Raw genomic sequence first — 16,902 nt, 5'->3', positions numbered from 1 at the left:
GTAGTGTCACGTAGAATTTAATAGCCAATAGTCTTTAAGTCAACAACAACTTTCTTTACGCATAAACACCTGAGAAAATTGGCAACAATTTAAGTGCTGACTACTTTGTAAGGCTTGCTCCTATTTCTCGTCAAGATAAACATAAAACTTAAACATTTTATGTGATGAAAAGTTTCGGCAACTAAAAGCCCAAAAATTTTTCACACGCGTAAACAAAGTGGCCCAAAGCGACAAAGACTTTGTATCGAGTCTACCTGGCTCGAAGTCGGGGCCAGGTCGGTCTTACATAGTCAGAGACGGAGCAGTTGGTTGGAGTTGGAGGTGCAGACAGAGTCGGGAACTCAGCCAAGCCACAGACAAACATGTCGAAGCGACAACAACAACAACGAACAACAACAACAACGAACAACAACAACAACGAGCAACAACAACAACAACAACGAACAACAGAGCTTGCAAATTGTGTCGTGTCATGTAAAAGAGGTTTTACTTTTTTTAAGTTTCTGTAGCAAAAACAAAAAGTTTCTTCTTATTTTTGAAGCGCGGCCTTTTTATGTTTTTCACACTTTTCACGAAGCGTTTGAATAAGTTGGGGTAAGAGAACAAGGGGCGGCGGGGGTTTAGTTTGTGTACAGGGCACTTAGAATGCAGAGTAGAAAAACAAAAACATGTAAACGAACACCCAAAGTGCTCAGCTCTATGAGTTACTTTGAGTTAAGTCTGGGGCGGGTACCGTAAAGTTGCCGCAACACTCTGGGAAATTATATATGCGGAGCTGTTTTGTGCGACACAGGGCAAATTAGTTGGGTAAGACAGGAAAATGTGAGGAAAATGATGAAAAGTCGAGCACTTGTGTGGTTATTAGCAGGTCATAGGGTTAAGTTCAGATTAGAGAACACTGCGAGTGGGTACTATGACAAGCATTATGACAGTCAAAGAGTGGTACTTAGGAGGCTTCAATGAAAATTCTGTGGAAAATAGTGAAAAGAAAAACAAATAAGTTGTTCATATGTAAAAGCTGCATGTCGCAGGTTATTTAATTAAAAATATATCGAATGTTTTACCAATTATTTGATTTTTTTTATCATTGCAGGTATGTAAATAAATTGCGCTTTTAAACAATAAGTAAGTCTGTAGTTGTATCTATTGGTATCTGGGTAAGTTCAACAACCCATTTACAGGAGATATCCATATATATGTATATAGTTATATAACGGTATTTTATGAACCGCATTAACTAATTTTCAACAATTAAGCAGCTTTATTGCTTTATATATCCGCGTGTAATTGCCAGCTCATCGACCATCAATTTAACATCGATATGCACTTTGAGCCACTTAAACCAATACACACACGCACACACTCGCACGCACACACACACATACACACAGTGATCTGAGAGTCTTGAACTGATTGTAAATAGAGCCAATTAATTCTATGGCTGCTGCCGCTGATTAACCCAACAACTTTGCTGGCTTATGGAAATGATATAAAATGGCATATGTGGAAAATGGAAAACGCTTTACAATCGTTACCAATTGCACTCTTGCCAGTTGCTCTGGCACTTATTTGGTAGCATGCGGTCCATAATTATGCCATAAAGTAGATTTATTTTATTTTATTGTTTGCCCGCCGGGAAGGCGTTTGTCCGCTTGTCATAAAAAAAATACAGATAGTTGCAGAATATTTCACTTAATACAGGCATTACGAAAACAACTTCTCCCACGACTTAAGTATATAGGCATATATGTGTCAACTTTGTTGGAACTCTTTTATCTTATTTTGAATATAATTTTAATTAAGTTCCGATTGCTATAGTTGCCACAGGGACACATAATGTTCAAGTAAGTGTATGCAAGTGTATTTAAGCGTCGGTTTCTTTATATAATGTGTAGTCCAATTCCATAAATAACATTTTATAATGACTATTTAAGAAAACGCCTGCCACGCTGCCCTTGTCTGTTGTTGGGGCACCTAACGAGATATTGTTAATGAAACCGGTTGAAACTTGTGGCAGCCACCAAAATCAGAGCAGTGTAAATATTTTCTTTTGCCACACATTTTGGCCTGAATGCGGCTAGACTTGAGAATCGCATTGTAGACTCTTGTCGCATCATCTTCTCTTAACATGTGAAGCACGGCGCTTCAAATGGCAACGGACAAAGGAAGGTCTACGCACAATTTCTCCATTTTTCAAGCTCTCTAACCGCAGCTACCCACTTCAGATCATTCTGTAGCACTTGAGACTGGTTTCTCCAAATGCCACTCGAGCCTGCCTGTCAAGTGCCTCCTCGGTCTGCTATGGCGCGTCAATACACATCGCAATGACTTGTGCAAAATATACCTAAAAAGAAGAAAAAATACAACAACAATAATAAATAAACGAAAAAGAGAAAAATGGATATTATAAAAAATTGAAAGAAATACTCGCATGCATATATTCCACACCAAGAAATCATAATTATTGCCAGTCAAGCTATTCGACTCGACTTTGAGTGTCATAAATTTACATACAGATAAATAAAATGGCATATTTTAAAGCTCTATATGTATCTGAAAACTATACCGGACTGACATTTGGATTGTCACCTGGCCATTAAGAATTTTAAAATGTGCTTTTATTTCTTTTTAGTTGCTTATCTAGACTACATCAAAAGTGCTCAAGACTTTGAGTTTATAAATCTGACGTAAAGTTACGTCAAGTGAGGTTAGGTTGCTTAAAATTGAGTTTAGTTTGAGGCCGCAATCTTGAATTTACAAGCTACAAAAATGTGTTGACTTAAGGCCGGACTGACATTATGTTGAAGCAAATGTGAACAGGTTAACAACTCATTTGAGGCTCATAAACAACATTAAATGAATACTTGGAACTGTATAGAGAACTACTAAAAAATGGTAGTTAATTACGCCACAAACAAATTGTGTGGATTGCTGCAAAGTGTGGCCAATCTAGCGTACTTTGCTCTTAAACCACAAATCCGCACAATGTGGCCCATTACGCTGCCAATAAATCATAATTTTTTTGCATTTCGAAAGTGCGTTTCATATTACTGCAAATCGAGACTGTAGCACAGACACTTGGACAACTCGCTCTTGAGTGTGTGGCAGAGTGTGGCAATTCGAGGCGGGGCCAATTAAGCCGTGTCTATTTTGGAGTAGGGAGTAGGAGCTGGCACAGCACAGCTGCTGTAAATCAACTTGGAGTGCTCTGTGTGCGTGTTGTCTGTGTGTGTGTGTGTGTGTTAGTTGTTGTGTGAAAATATCTGCTAGATACAAAGATACGCAGATGCCGAGATACATACATTCGTGGTCAGAGTGGCAGGCTAAGCATACATAAATTAACATTAATAAAACAGCATAAATAAACTATAAAAACTTATAAATAATTTTAAAAATTGACAACGCTCATAAATCATTTTTAATGAATGCCCCCGTACTGCAACGAGGGCAGCTGCAAAGGTGTGCAACCCTTTGCCTTTAGGTCCAGCTGGCAACTTGTTTGTGCGTGTTTAACAAGCTGCTGCGGCTGAACAGGAATCGGCTCCACAAACCAGATTTGGGGACATGTGTGTATGCAGATGCATCCTACTCAAAACTTGTCATAAGTCTTGCTAACTCAGTTGTCGTCATTCGCTTGTTGCTGATCTCAAATTGAGATACATTTTCGTTGCCAATGCAGACGCAGATGCAGACGGAAACTCAGATGCGGAGCTGTAAATTTATAAAATGCCAAAAGTTTTTGGCAAAGTGTTGAGACTTCAATATGTTTTGGCAACACTTGCATAACAACAACAACTCCGACACAGACTCCACTCCGGTGCGTGCCCCAACATGTTGCAGTTGTTGTATCTCTGTCTGTTTCTGTTTCTGTTTCTGTGTCTGTGTGTTATTGGGTACCGTTAAATGCAACGTTTAGATACAAATGCTCAGATAACAAATTGTTGTACAACTCACGCAGCAAGCCGTAAAAAAAGCGAAAAAAAAACTTTAAAAATGCTAAAAGCAAAAACAAAATCAAGTCGCGCCGCGTCGCGCGCTTGCTTTTCTTTTTGGTGTGAAAAATTGGCCAAGCCTTCCACTTGGCTGTGGCTTGTCTTTTGGCTTTTCATGCTATGCCCCAGCACCCGACCCTGCCCCCAACACTGCACAACACACACCAATTGGCCTGACTCTGGACCCATTCTAGAGTCAGTATCTGCACTTGTTCATCAGACTCTGCCGCTGCGCTGACTTGTGTGTAGTTTTTCACTGCTGCTGCTGCCACGGAAATTTGTTGCAACTTGGGGCAATCTTGCGTCTCAATTTTTGAGCGACATTTTGACGCTGCCTTTTCAAATGCACTTCGATGATGTTCGTCACAAAGTCGACTTCTGACGCTTGATTTAGGTGATCCAGCATTCGAGATGCTTGTAACTGTTATACGCATGCTGATTGAGCGAAGCGCTGATAGACTTTTGATTGAAAGTCTTATTTGGTTTCAGACTTTTTAATGCAAAAATACGGACGGGATGCTATCGAGACAAAAAACTGTTATATTCATACAAACACATTTCATCTTAAAATTGCACATCAAATATTTAAATCAATTAAAATCCCTCATCACAGGTTAAATTGATATGCAAATTGGTAGAAATGTTTCTATACACACCTTTATATTTTTTGAAGCTTTCATCACATGTCAGACTGAAATATATACGAATTTAAAATCTTTTTGGCTGTCAAATTGTTGATCAGATCTGTTATACACACTTTAAAATATCTTCTGAAATTCATCAACGCCTCTCGACCTTTTATACAAACTGTTATGTTTTCAATTAGACAATAAGCTTCGCATAGCCTGTTATACATATTTTTATATTTTTATACGATATGTTTCCATATCTCAATTGAATTTTCCGTGCATGTTAGATGTTGAAGTTTTCATCGCATCTCAAAGTCAACAATTCTGAGGGCCTCTGCATAAGTCCTCAATCCAAATGCACAGTATGACTTATGACCCAGGACATGCATTTTTTAGCATGCCTCACTAGCCAGCCAATCATGCAAATTTCGTCAACTCGATGTCTAAATGCCCTTGTATGGCAACTTATTGTCCTACCTGGCATGCTGGATGCTGCACATTTCTTGCACACATCAGCAATAGGAGTAGCAATAGCAGTAGCAGCATCAGCAGTAGCAGTAGCAGTAGCAGTGGGAGTTTGCAGCAAACAAGATTTTCCCAAAATGTTACGTTTGGCAGGCGGAAACGAGCAAGCCGGAATCCCAGCTGTGACTGGGTGGAGAGGCAGGATGTGGACGAGGACTGAGGGCACACATGTAAAATACAAGCAGGGACAACATCGAGTCAAACTCACACACATGTGTATGGGAAAGCCCAATAGCCAAGGCAACAATAGATGGAGGAGAACAGCAACAGCAACAACAACAACTGCGCTGTGAACAGCCGTTGACCATTGCCTGACATTTGAGCCATGTTGTCAACGTTTCTTTGTTTCTGTTGTTGTTGCTGTTGCAGTTGTTGCCATGTTGTATATGCATCCATTATGGCTGTTTGTTACACTCGTGCCGTTGCTCAGCGCTCACTTAGCCAGTTCCAGGCTCACGTCCAGCAGCCTTTTCCATGGCCTTTGGGTTGTATATGCCCAAACATGCTGGCATTCGCTTGCCCGCTGCTCCCATCTCCTCTAGCTGCAGGTCTTGTGTCTCCTCGTCTTGTCACATTTCATTGGAATTTGTTTTTGGTCTAGCATTGTCTAGGGTGCTGTTTTCTTGTCGTATATCCATATAGCCACCTCTTGCATCTTTCATCTTTCTGCATATGCTTACATCATTTGCTCGCCTGGTAATGAGCCGACCGATAGCTCGGCGCGTTTCCATGGAGCTGTCAAAGGCTGCTCCAACAGTAGTACATAAAAATCTGTACAGGCGGGGGCCATGGGTGAATGTTAAGTGCGTTTTGGCCAACAAACTTGTGCGCGCTGTTGGCCATGTTTTGTTTTTATCTTTCCGCAAAAATTAGTTACAGCAACGACAATGTTCAGTTGGGCACTTGAAATGTCATCTGTCATTTGGCAACAGCTGGCAGTCGAGCTGGCTGTGACGCTGAGTCTCCGAGTGTCCCTCACTGTGACTGTGGTTGGGTTTTTATGATCGATAGATGAGCGTCTCACATATATGGTTATGGCCTAATAGCCGCCTAATGGCAACAACGGCAACAACGGCAACAACAGCAACTGGCCAATTGGCCGTTTGGCCTTTTCCCATGTGCATCATTGGCCAATTATTATCATTGGCAACGCTAGTTTTATGGCCACACAAATTTTGTGGCCAGTAGTTGTATAGTAGTTGGCCATAAACCACCAATGAACATGAACATTGGCATTAGGATTGAGCTGGGATCTGTTTTAGGGGCTAACATTAAACGAGTTGTCGGGCTGTTTTATTTCCAGGCCTGTCAATCAAATGCTTTTAGCTGCACCCTCGCTCGCTCCCTCTTTCCCCTCGCTTTAATTTTTTAATTAATTGCTTGTCACGTTTCGCCAAGTTGATGAGCTGCATTCGCTGGCGAAAACGAAATGGCACGCAGACAGGAGTTAGGCTGCGGATAAAAGACACACCAGACCGGAGATCGGAGACCGGAGACAACTAACCACAAAGTCATTCGCCCAGTCCAGAGTCCACAGAATAATTGTCGCGCCATTGTTGCACGTTGCTTAAAATAATAATAATAAGAATGATAATAATAGTAGTAATAGTTGTTGCAGTGCTGCTGCTGCTGCTGGTGCTGGTGCTGGTACTGGTACTGGTAATGTGTAAGTGGCAGTTGGTCTGCGGTTGCCTGTCATCGCCGTCTCGTGCAAATGAAAACTCATAAAAAAACGTCATCCAGAAGAGGAAAAGTGACTCCAGACGCGAGCAAAAGCCGTCCCGATAACAATACGACAAGAAGCTGAGGTAAAAGCTTACAATCGAGGCGTGCGGAAGGGGGAAAGGCGGTAAAGGGCAGTTTCCAAGCAGTAGCAATAATTGTCATCATCATCTTGTGGTCAGCAGGAGGCGCTGCTGCAACTGCAGTAACCCCAGTGGGCGGCTGTCCACCAAGTGGACAATCAAAGCCAAAGCAAACTATACTTAAAGCAAGTTAACCAGCGACATTTTTCAGATGCCAAGGCGAAGGCGAACAGCCAACGACTGCAAAGACAGAGAAGTCACACGGACACAGAGAAAGAGACAGAGACAATGCCTCAAGACGGAAGACTGAACAAGCAACTAAACGGGCAATGGCTTGGACAGTTGAGAGGCGCAAAAAGTCTGACCAAACATGGGTAAAAGTGGTTGATAGCGAGACAGTGGCGTAGTCCAAAGGGGGCCAGCTATGATTCGAATAATTGGCAAAAGGAAAAAGTATAATAGTTAAATGTGTAACCATATATAACAGAGGAAATATTATTTAAATAATTAACAAACGTTTTTTGTAAAGTGTGTATAACAAAAGCAAATACTAAAATAATTATCTGTATAACAGCATTGACCAGTGGGAAAATATTTTTTGAAGCTATTTAGAAACACAAATAAGTGTAGAGCTAAATTCCAAAATCATACAATTTATTTGGGCTTAATTACGGTTAGTCGCAAAAACTTTATAAGAAATATGATGAATGTATACTATTTAACATGACTTTCGTATAACCTTTTTGTGACCCTTTTTGGCAACTTGCCAGCTGGGGACGCCACTGTCCATTGATACCCCTCTTGCCCATTGCCAAAACTACGCCCACCGTTTTTGCTGCGGCTGCTGCTGCTGTCCAGTTCTTGGCGGCGTGTTGTGGGCAATCAAAGCAATTGCAGTTGCTGAAGCTGCAAGTGCTCGTATGGAAGAGCAAGAAAAAAGCGAAGAAACCCGGCAAAAATAATGAGCTGTAACCCTTTTGGACCCGGCCCAAGCAGCCGGTTGAGAAATTAATTAAGGCAAGGGGGCTACCAAACTGAAAACAGAGATTGCAGAGTGTGGCTGGCCAGTGTGGTTCGAGTAAGTGATTCGAGTGAGGTGTCGTCGGTTGCGTTGTTTGATTTGATTCCTGCACGACCTTCGTCCGGCGTCTGTGTCTCCACATATGTGCACATATATGTAAATATGCACATACATGCCTGGCATATACTTATCTTCCTCGCACAATCTGCTCTGCAATAAATCTCTGCTGAAACTTAGCCACGCCTCCGACGACTACTCTAATTTTTATGCATGACAACGCCGCTAAAATGGTTGGCCCAAAAGTTAAGACCGAACCCTCCCCATCCCCCTTCCCCACACCATGCTTTCTGTGCAACAAGAACTTTTTGCTGGCTTGCTTAATTTTTTATGCGCTGCGTCAAAGTTTTCATTAAAGTTTGATTAAAAATAAATTATTGGTTATTAAAAATGATTAGTTTTGCTAGAGTGAGGAGCGAGCACTCAACAGAAGTAGCCAAAGAAACGCCCCACAGAACTTTTACAAAGAAAACTGAGAATAATGAAATTGTTAATGGCCTTGTCCCTGGGGAAGGGGTCGGGGGTCTGGGGCCGGGACAGGGGCAGTTGTAAGGAGTCGTTTGATGTGACAATGCCGAGAGCGAACAGGGCACGATGATGGTCATTTGAAAGTCAATGGACCTCAAGTCAATAGCGTAGCGGGGCAATAACAGCACTTGGAATATGTCAAGTTGCCAACTTGCCGGCTGTATAACAGTTTGTTTCACAAGAGCCCGTCCACTGGCCCAAACAAGTTGTGCTATAAATAAAATAAAAGAATATTTTTATTAATCAAGATGTGGACTCTTTAAAGGCTCTATTTTCTATTTTGCTACGAATATTTTCTGTAAGTCCCGAAAAAATGTGTCTGATCGTGGTGAAGAATATTCCAGTTGTTATATATGCCTTGCATACACAGCACAAATCAGCATATATATGCTAATACTTTCTCTACAATTAAACGGAATTCCAAACTTCCACAACAGTTGCGGTTCCACTTTACTCAAGCGTCCATCTGTCAGACCCGGCCATATGGTTGTCAGTGGCTGATAGTCGCCAGCACATAAGGCCCTCGTATTTATGTCTTTAAAACGTCCAAGATATAAGCCTGATGCCAGTCGGGGCTTCGTGTTAGTTGGCTTTATGTCTTGGCATTTTTATGCCCAATACTCCTACAAGCTCCCTTTGCGCATATGGGGTCTGTTTATTACTAGTTGCTCCCAGTTGCTCCCACCGCTGCCCACACCCTGGCTTGGGGCCCCCAAGACGCCCACACATATGCCGGGCCCCCGTTCCGTTGCCATTGTGGTCTCTGCAGTTTTTCTTCAGCATTTTTATTATTCTTATTTTGTATGTTGTTTTTTTTTCCTTTCGCTGCCGCTTGTCATAATTTTTGTTTATTTTGTTTGGCCCCAGCGCTTGTTGTTGCTCGTGCGGCCTGAGAGAATGCTGCTGGGGTGGGCTGGCTGCTGCACACAGTATAGCATAGGTCTGTGATATTTCCCAGTATTTGCTTTTATTTCCATATCTGTCGAAACTACGCACAGCTGTCGCAGAAGCAGACCCATTCTTCAATTTATTGGCAACGATTTTATTGTTGCCTTCTAAGTGGCCCTTAATTTGCGTATCTATGGAACAGCCCCTTGTGCTTGCTTATAAGACAGACCCCACAATGGAAGCTGATTGTGTTTTGGAATTAATAATAAACGAAAGAGATAGAAAGAAATGTAAACTGTTTTAATTTGTTTGCTCGAGTTTCAGGTTGATTTACCTGCCGCCCCATCAAAGCTGTTATCTAGGCAGTAATCGAGGCCCGCATGCAAATTTCAGTTCAAAGCATCGACAGTTAAGACACACACACACACACACAGACAGAGAGAGAAAGAGAGAGAGAGAGGAAGGCACACACACACACACAAGTTGATTAAACTGTCAAGTGACTTTATAACTGACAGCGTTGACATTTTGATTATTAATCATTGCCAATTGGCTGAGCGCAGGCACAACTACATGCAGACACATGCTCATAATATTGACGAGGGTAGTTTAAAGTTTTGTGCTGAAGCTGAAAATGCGATAATTGATCGATATATACAAATATTGATTAAATTGATTCACTTAAATACTAAGCATGTCAATCGGTATAAAATTAAATGCATGATACTGTTGTAATATAATATAATTATTTTACTTCTGTTTTGAAAATTTTTCAAATAATCTATCATTATTTTTGAAACTTACCTCTGGTGCGAGCTGCGTACTATCTGCAGCACACATCAATGCGGGCGGGGACAAAGGACAGAGATACGAAAGGAGGCTTAGCCCATTGACTGCATGCGTCCCAGACAAACTGCATTATAAACTTAAGTAGCTTTCAGAGATGTGGTGAGGGCAAGATTCTGTCAGAAATTTGGAGATATTTGAATAAATAGAAGCACTCAGGCGTGTTTGATCCAATCCAAGGCTTACCCTGCCTTTTGTCAGCCTTTTTGTCAAAGACTTGTCATTAGATTAGGTTAAATTGATATGTTCACTAATTATGACAGCAGCAAGTTTTCTATCCTGCTTGCAATTGCGCTGCCTCTCTAGCTGGCTCCTGTTAACTTTTACGCAAATGAGCCAAGCAGTTGTCGGCGAAAACTATCGACAGCGAAGAGCACCTGTTGCTGGAGAGTGGCAAGGTAAGAGAGGTGAGCGAGTTGAGTTACTTAGTTACTTTTATGGCAGTTTTGCGCTAGGAACTTTTGGCTAGCAATTGTGTTAAGTGCGTTTTGATAGGCGATGAATAGGTACCTAGAAAGGTAATAGCTTGGAATGGGGTTCAAGTTGAAATAGTTCCAACAACAGTGCAAGACAATGGAGTTCAAGAAAAGAACACAGTCAAGTTGTAAATGTGCAAGTTCAATAAAGAGTCAGCGCTAAGTTTATTTGAGGTTAGGTCAACGATAGAGAATACAGAAAGTTAATAAAGAAGAAAATATTATGGATGGATAAATCTGTTGATTTCTTGCCAATTCGTTCGGTGAACCTAAAATATTAAACGTATGAGAAAAGTTTTTATGTTACATAGGTGGAGAATTATGAACTCCTTTTTTATCGCTTTCTTCTATTTTTGTGAACCTCAAACTCATTAAGCCAATTGGCGAATCATTAGAGCTCCAGTTCCGTTGCAAGAAACCCGTTAAAGAGGCATAAACAAACAGCAAGTAAATGCAACGTGTATGTAAGTGCGAACAATGAACGTTTGCTCAGTTGCACTTGCAACAAAACAATACCAAAATACCAACAGCAGCAGCAGGAGCAACAAAAACAAGGACACTCCAAATGCTAATTACATGCTGCGAGAAGTGTAAAAAGGCAAAAGGAAATCCTGGAAAAGCGGCGCCAGCGCAATTCACGAAAACCAAGTCATGTAATGAGATTGCAACTGCCTTCAAGCTAGCCTGAGGCAACCAAAAACATAACTGGGCGCAAGTAAAGGGTCAGAAAACAGAAGATCGGGCGAGAGTGCAAACGATTTAATGATGCAAGAAAAAAAGATACCATGAAAAGAAACTGAAACCAAAGAAGCCCCAAAACCAAAACCGAAACAGAATCCAAAGCTGCTGCTGCCTGTTAACTTTTGCATGCCGTGTTGGTGTGTGGCTAGCGGTAGTTTTGGGAAGTCAGAACAAAAGCTGCTTAAAGTGGGCGACTGATTGAGTGCGAGCGAGCTGGCAAGCATGACAAAGAGAGCGGCAGAGCGGCGGCCATTATTGGCATTGCTTTGTTGTGTGTGTGTGTGTATGCGCTCACTCGTTAGTTGCACATTTTGTCAGCCCTTTTTTGGACTGGCGCATTGTTTTTGTTTTTACTTCATTGTCTCTGGTTATGCACAAGGAGCCCTTTCTAGCAGCGCCACCTGGCGGCCCAACGCACAGTAAAGTCATCAATATTGCTTATTTGCAACAGCGCTTTTTGCTGCTGCTCCTCCCCCCCCCCCTCACCCTTCGCGCTACGCTCAGCTCCGCCGTTTTCTTGTTATTGTTGTTTGGCAGTTATTGTAGCTGCTTTCCTTCCGCTCTGCCCCGCCAGAAACTCACACTAACTTCCACTCTGCCGCCAGTGGAAGCCTCTGTCTGCACAAATTGCGTTTTGTTCAGCCGCTGCCGCTGCCTCTGTCTCTGCTGCTGGTGCTGCTGCTGGTGCTGCCTCCGCTTCCGCTTGTCCCGTTTTTATTGTTGCTTTGTGTGTTGATTTATGTGCACTGCATGTGTGGGCGTGTGTGGGCTTTTGGGGCGTGCCTGCAGCTGAAGTCGACGTCGACTTTGAAGTCGTCGCTGACTTCCCTGGAGGAGACATAAAGTGCACTGCGGTGGCATTGGCAGTAGCTGTTACTGTTGCTGCCGCCGCCGTTGCTGCTGCTGCTGCTGCTGCTGCTGCTGCGTCTTGTTGCGCATACAAATTGGTTTTAGTTATTAATGGTGTGTATAATTAAGCGGGTGCCTTTTGTTGCCAACTTTGTCTGCAGTTTGTTAGAATGTTTCTTAATAATTTGTGTGCGCATCGCTCAAGACAAGCATTGGGAAAGGGGTGAAGGGCGCAGCGAAAGTTACTTTAATTGATGGCGAACGGAAGCAAGCGGAATCAGATCCGTTTTTCGAGCAGTATCTAGAACAATTGCATTTCAAATGTTAGCTTTAAGTTTTCACTTTTTTAGTGTAAAATTAATTGAACTATTGAATATATATTTTTTACAATCATTATTTATATTACATTTAGAGCTATATTAAAGCCACTATGTTATACGAATCAAATGCATGCCTTTCTGCTATTTGCTTTCATCTAATGATATTAACCTTATCTAGTCAATCTCATTTGGTATTAAATTGTTTTGCCGCAATCCCTTGCACGGTTCATTTAAGCATTTACTTATTTTGCGGTTTCTGGTTAGGTTGATTAACTTTAGTCAATACACAAACCAAATCAAGCCGAGAACTGTGGTCGCCTCGGGGAGTCCCAAGTCAATAACTGTCCGCCGTTCTGACCCTTTCAATTAAACAAGTGCCAGAAACAAGCCTTAAGCCGGAACCTAAAACCCAAACCCAAGCCCAAATCGTGTTTGTCTATCAATCAGTCGAACAAATAACCGAAAAAAAAACACTTGGCCCAGAGACTTAACAAATTCGTGCAGCACTTGGCTATTGAAACCTAAACCTTTTTTGTTTTTCCTTTCCCATTTTCAATGGAAACTCTCATTACGAATGCAGGATGTGAAAAACGCTAAACGCAGTGCGGGGAATATGGGGGAAATGTTGTTTTTTTTTTTTCTTTTGCGATATTTGTTTTTATTTATTTTATTATTTTTTTTCTTTTATTTGGGCTTATGTTCTTGACGCCTGCATAAACTTTGATTCCTCTCGATATCGCACTCAAGACAAGAAAAAAAAAAAAAAATATATATATAAATAAATTGATGCTAAATGCTAAGCAAATGTTGCCTTAACAACTTTTAATTGAATTTACACAATCGCCGTTGGGAAAAACACAAGTGAGAGCGAGACTTGGCTATATGAAAATATTCATAAATTTTGTGTAGGAAATTCCTGGTGTGTTGGCAAACTTTTGTCGGCACTTGCGGGCGTTTGTGGCCCCCCAAGTCTTATTGCCCATCATAAAAAAATGGGAACCACAACTTTTCTAATTTATTTCCTATACATCCCGTGCATGTGTGCATATATTGTGTTAATACATATTAAATAATACTTACTTTGTATTTTTCTTTGGCCCACCCTCAAACACTGCCAAGCAAAACCAAATTTGAGTCTTTTGTTCTAAGCAACTCGGCAACTCGGCAACTCGGTTAAATGTAAGCAAAACTCTTGGCCATGCAAACTCAACGAAAACTTTTCCCTCAGCTTACTCCACAGAATGTTTTGAGACTTAGAAGTTGAGCGGTTGATGAGAGCTGAGCGAGTTCCCCAGTTCCGCAGTTGCTCGATTTCTCGTTTTCCCCAGCTGGCGCGAGAGTTCGCTTCTCTCTCCTGGGCCTCGACGCCGCTGGTGTTGACTGTTGTGGGCTCTGGGCTCACGGGGTTATTTGTCTAGGATTTGGTGCTTGTGTTGCATAGTTTTAGGCGTACGCCGAGTGCACTGTATAAGATTTAAAGGAACAACTGCAAGCATCTCATTTATAGGGAATCTTTCTATTCTTCTTATAATACTTTGCCCAACTAGATAACATCCCAGAGCAGAAGCATCCGCTTAAGGATAATCAAGCAACGCATTTCAGGGCTGCCTTATGAGCATTTCTGTCATTTGACATTTACACCATTTGCTTGGGCACCTGGCTTCTACCTGGCCAGTTACTTCCCTCCGCGGCGCAATTACATTAAATTAAATTTCCTGTAATGAACATTTTTGTACTCTTACAAGGCTGCTTTGGCAGGGTAACCTCTGAACTTTCACGTTCTCGTGTCGCTGGATAATTGAGTTTAGACCGCGCAGCACGCGACCAGCCAATGCGACATTTGGGGACAGTCGACGAGGGGGCACGAGTGCGGGTGCGGGTGTGGAAGCGGGTTTAATGGGACACAAATAAAAACACCGCAGAGACGCGTGCAAAAACAAGCTAAAAAGGATTTATTGTTCTATTATTGTTTACTTAGCTGGCGGTAAACCTTTTGAAAATGCCAAGAAAATGGAAAATTAAAAACAAGCTGCATATCCTAACAATATCCTCTACGCTTTTCTTCTGAATTCGGTTATCAACTTGATGGGGGGCTGTTCTGTTTAATTTTTTTAATGGCATGCTCTATGATTTATATTCGTTGGCCCCTTCTAGGGGTTCTCTCTCTCCCTCTCAATTTCCCTCGGGTGCTTCCACTCGACGAAAATTCGTTTATTTATAGCTCCAACACATGCCAAAACATTCTTAACCTTAACCCGAAGCGAACCGCAAACACGTATATTCCCATGGAAAATAAATTCCATTTTCATTTGCCATTTTCTGTTTTCAAACGAAAATGCCAAAAACGCAAGTTGCGCAATTTCATAAATTTTAATCCTTTTTTATTGCCGCAGTCCTCGCTGTTGGGGCATGGCTAGTGGAAGGGGGGCGCTCAGTGATAGCTCGGAAAAGCATTGCGACAAGCCAAAGGTGTGCGGAAAATGGAAAGTGAAATACACGAAACTCATTTCCGTCGCGCACTTGGTTTGTCTTCCCCCTGTCTGAAAGGGGGGTGGCGCGGGGTTGACAATGCTTACAAAAATATCAACTACACAAATTGCACTAGGCTGATCGACTTTAATATACCCATTAGCAAAAGTATTTAATTCGTGGAATACGTTCTTAAAATCTTGATTCTTTTTAATTGTTCCCATTTATCTCATGATCTTCACATATATCATTTTAGGAATTAGTGTTAGCACTACATATTACAGTTTAATTTAGAGTAAACAAATACCCTTCATTTAGTCTTCCCTCTGAATAATTGTAATTGGTTGGATTCTCCGACCATAAGCCCGCCTGTATGAAGTTACGCTTAACCCCCAGCATGAAACACGAAACACGAAACACAAAACTAACCGTCGGATGTGCGAGAGGGTGAAGCGTGGATGGGGTCGACAATTGTATAAGTACGAGCTACAATATGAAAAGGTAAGAGTGCTTAGTGCAGCACTAATTACTTTGGCACCTTACATTATGAGTGTGTGTGAGTGGGCAGAGCGCAGAGCGGGGGGAAAGGGCAAAAGGGAACTGTAACAGGTAAAGGGACATAGAGGACGGCACACTTAATGTCAAGCATACGCCACGTTGAATGCCTGCGGCTAGGTCTCTCCTTGCCCTCCCTCTCCCCATTTCTCTGTCTCTCTCTCTCTCTCTCTCTCTCTCTCTCTCTCTCTCTCTCTCTCTCTCTCTATCATTTACTCTCGTTTTCTCTTTTTCTGTCTGCGTTGGGTGCCGCATAATTTAAATAACAAGTTGGCAACGGCTCTGGGGTCGGCATTTAAATATGCGCCCAACTGTCGAAAAGGAAGAACAAATGAAAATTGCGAGAAAAATGGCGGGAATGCATGTGAGGGCGGCCAAGTGTGTGTGTGTGTGTGTGTGTGTGGGCCGCTAAAATGCGCTGCCAGGGAACATGGACATGGAATAGGACAGGATCTGAGCAGGAACCGCGTGGATGCGTTTAGTCGCGTCCTGTCCTGACGCGCGTAATTTATGCATGTCTAAGCCGCCCTTTGGCATTGTGAATGCGTTTCATATGTGAACCGTTTGTGTGTGTGTGTGTACTTGTATTTGTATGAGTGTGTGTGTGTCAGTGTGCGTGCCTTTTGAAATGACACGGACAGAAATCAAATGCTTTGCCTCTGTGACTGAAGTGGGAATGAAGTGCAGAATGAGAGATGCGATAGGGATAGATGGATGGCAATTGAACGAGTAAATGAATGAACGAATGAATGAATTGGTCGCATGAATAGCATTCACTCAAAACTCATGAAATAGTGCTCAAAGCAATCAGAGAGAAAATGTCAAATATTTTCAAATTTGTGCTGATGAGGAATTTGAGAGATTTGCAAATGGAACATATTTAATATTTGAAGAATATTAAAAGACTAGAGTTTCTGGGAAATTAAGTGTTGAATTAATTACAATGCATGTGTAAGCCAAGGAAATATGTGCAAAATATGTGAATATCTCAGTTTAGTTGCCAGGAAATAGTTAATCCCTACAGATGATGACATATTTTGTGCATTAATTAAGACAGCATCCGCTATCGCATGAGTTCACCAACAAATTCAGGTCTTCACTTATCTGTGCCACTTAATTGTGCCACTTCGCGTTGCATTGTCAATTCTAAAAAGCACTTGGCCCAATCAAGAGTTCAACAAACTGTTGCACAAGTCTCAAA

At 41.8% G+C, this 16,902-nt stretch overlaps 1 protein-coding gene and 1 long non-coding RNA gene across 2 annotated transcripts in view; one reads left to right on the top strand and one right to left on the bottom strand.

Moving 5' to 3' along the window:
• The window catches only part of fz (frizzled class receptor), a 98,004-nt gene that overhangs the window by 72,285 nt on the left and 8,817 nt on the right, over positions 1 to 16,902 (top strand). The window lies entirely within an intron of this gene.
• Positions 9,364 to 9,882, bottom strand: LOC138911009 (uncharacterized). Its single transcript, XR_011416295.1, has 2 exons — positions 9,780 to 9,882; positions 9,364 to 9,687 (listed from the first exon to the last, which is right to left on the bottom strand). It is a non-coding gene; the product is annotated as an uncharacterized lncRNA (long non-coding RNA).

The sequence above is a fragment of the Drosophila virilis genome, chromosome 3 (genome assembly GCF_030788295.1).
Source record: "Drosophila virilis strain 15010-1051.87 chromosome 3, Dvir_AGI_RSII-ME, whole genome shotgun sequence".
Taxonomy (NCBI): domain Eukaryota; kingdom Metazoa; phylum Arthropoda; class Insecta; order Diptera; family Drosophilidae; genus Drosophila; species Drosophila virilis.
This window is presented reverse-complemented; position numbering and strand designations above follow the sequence as displayed.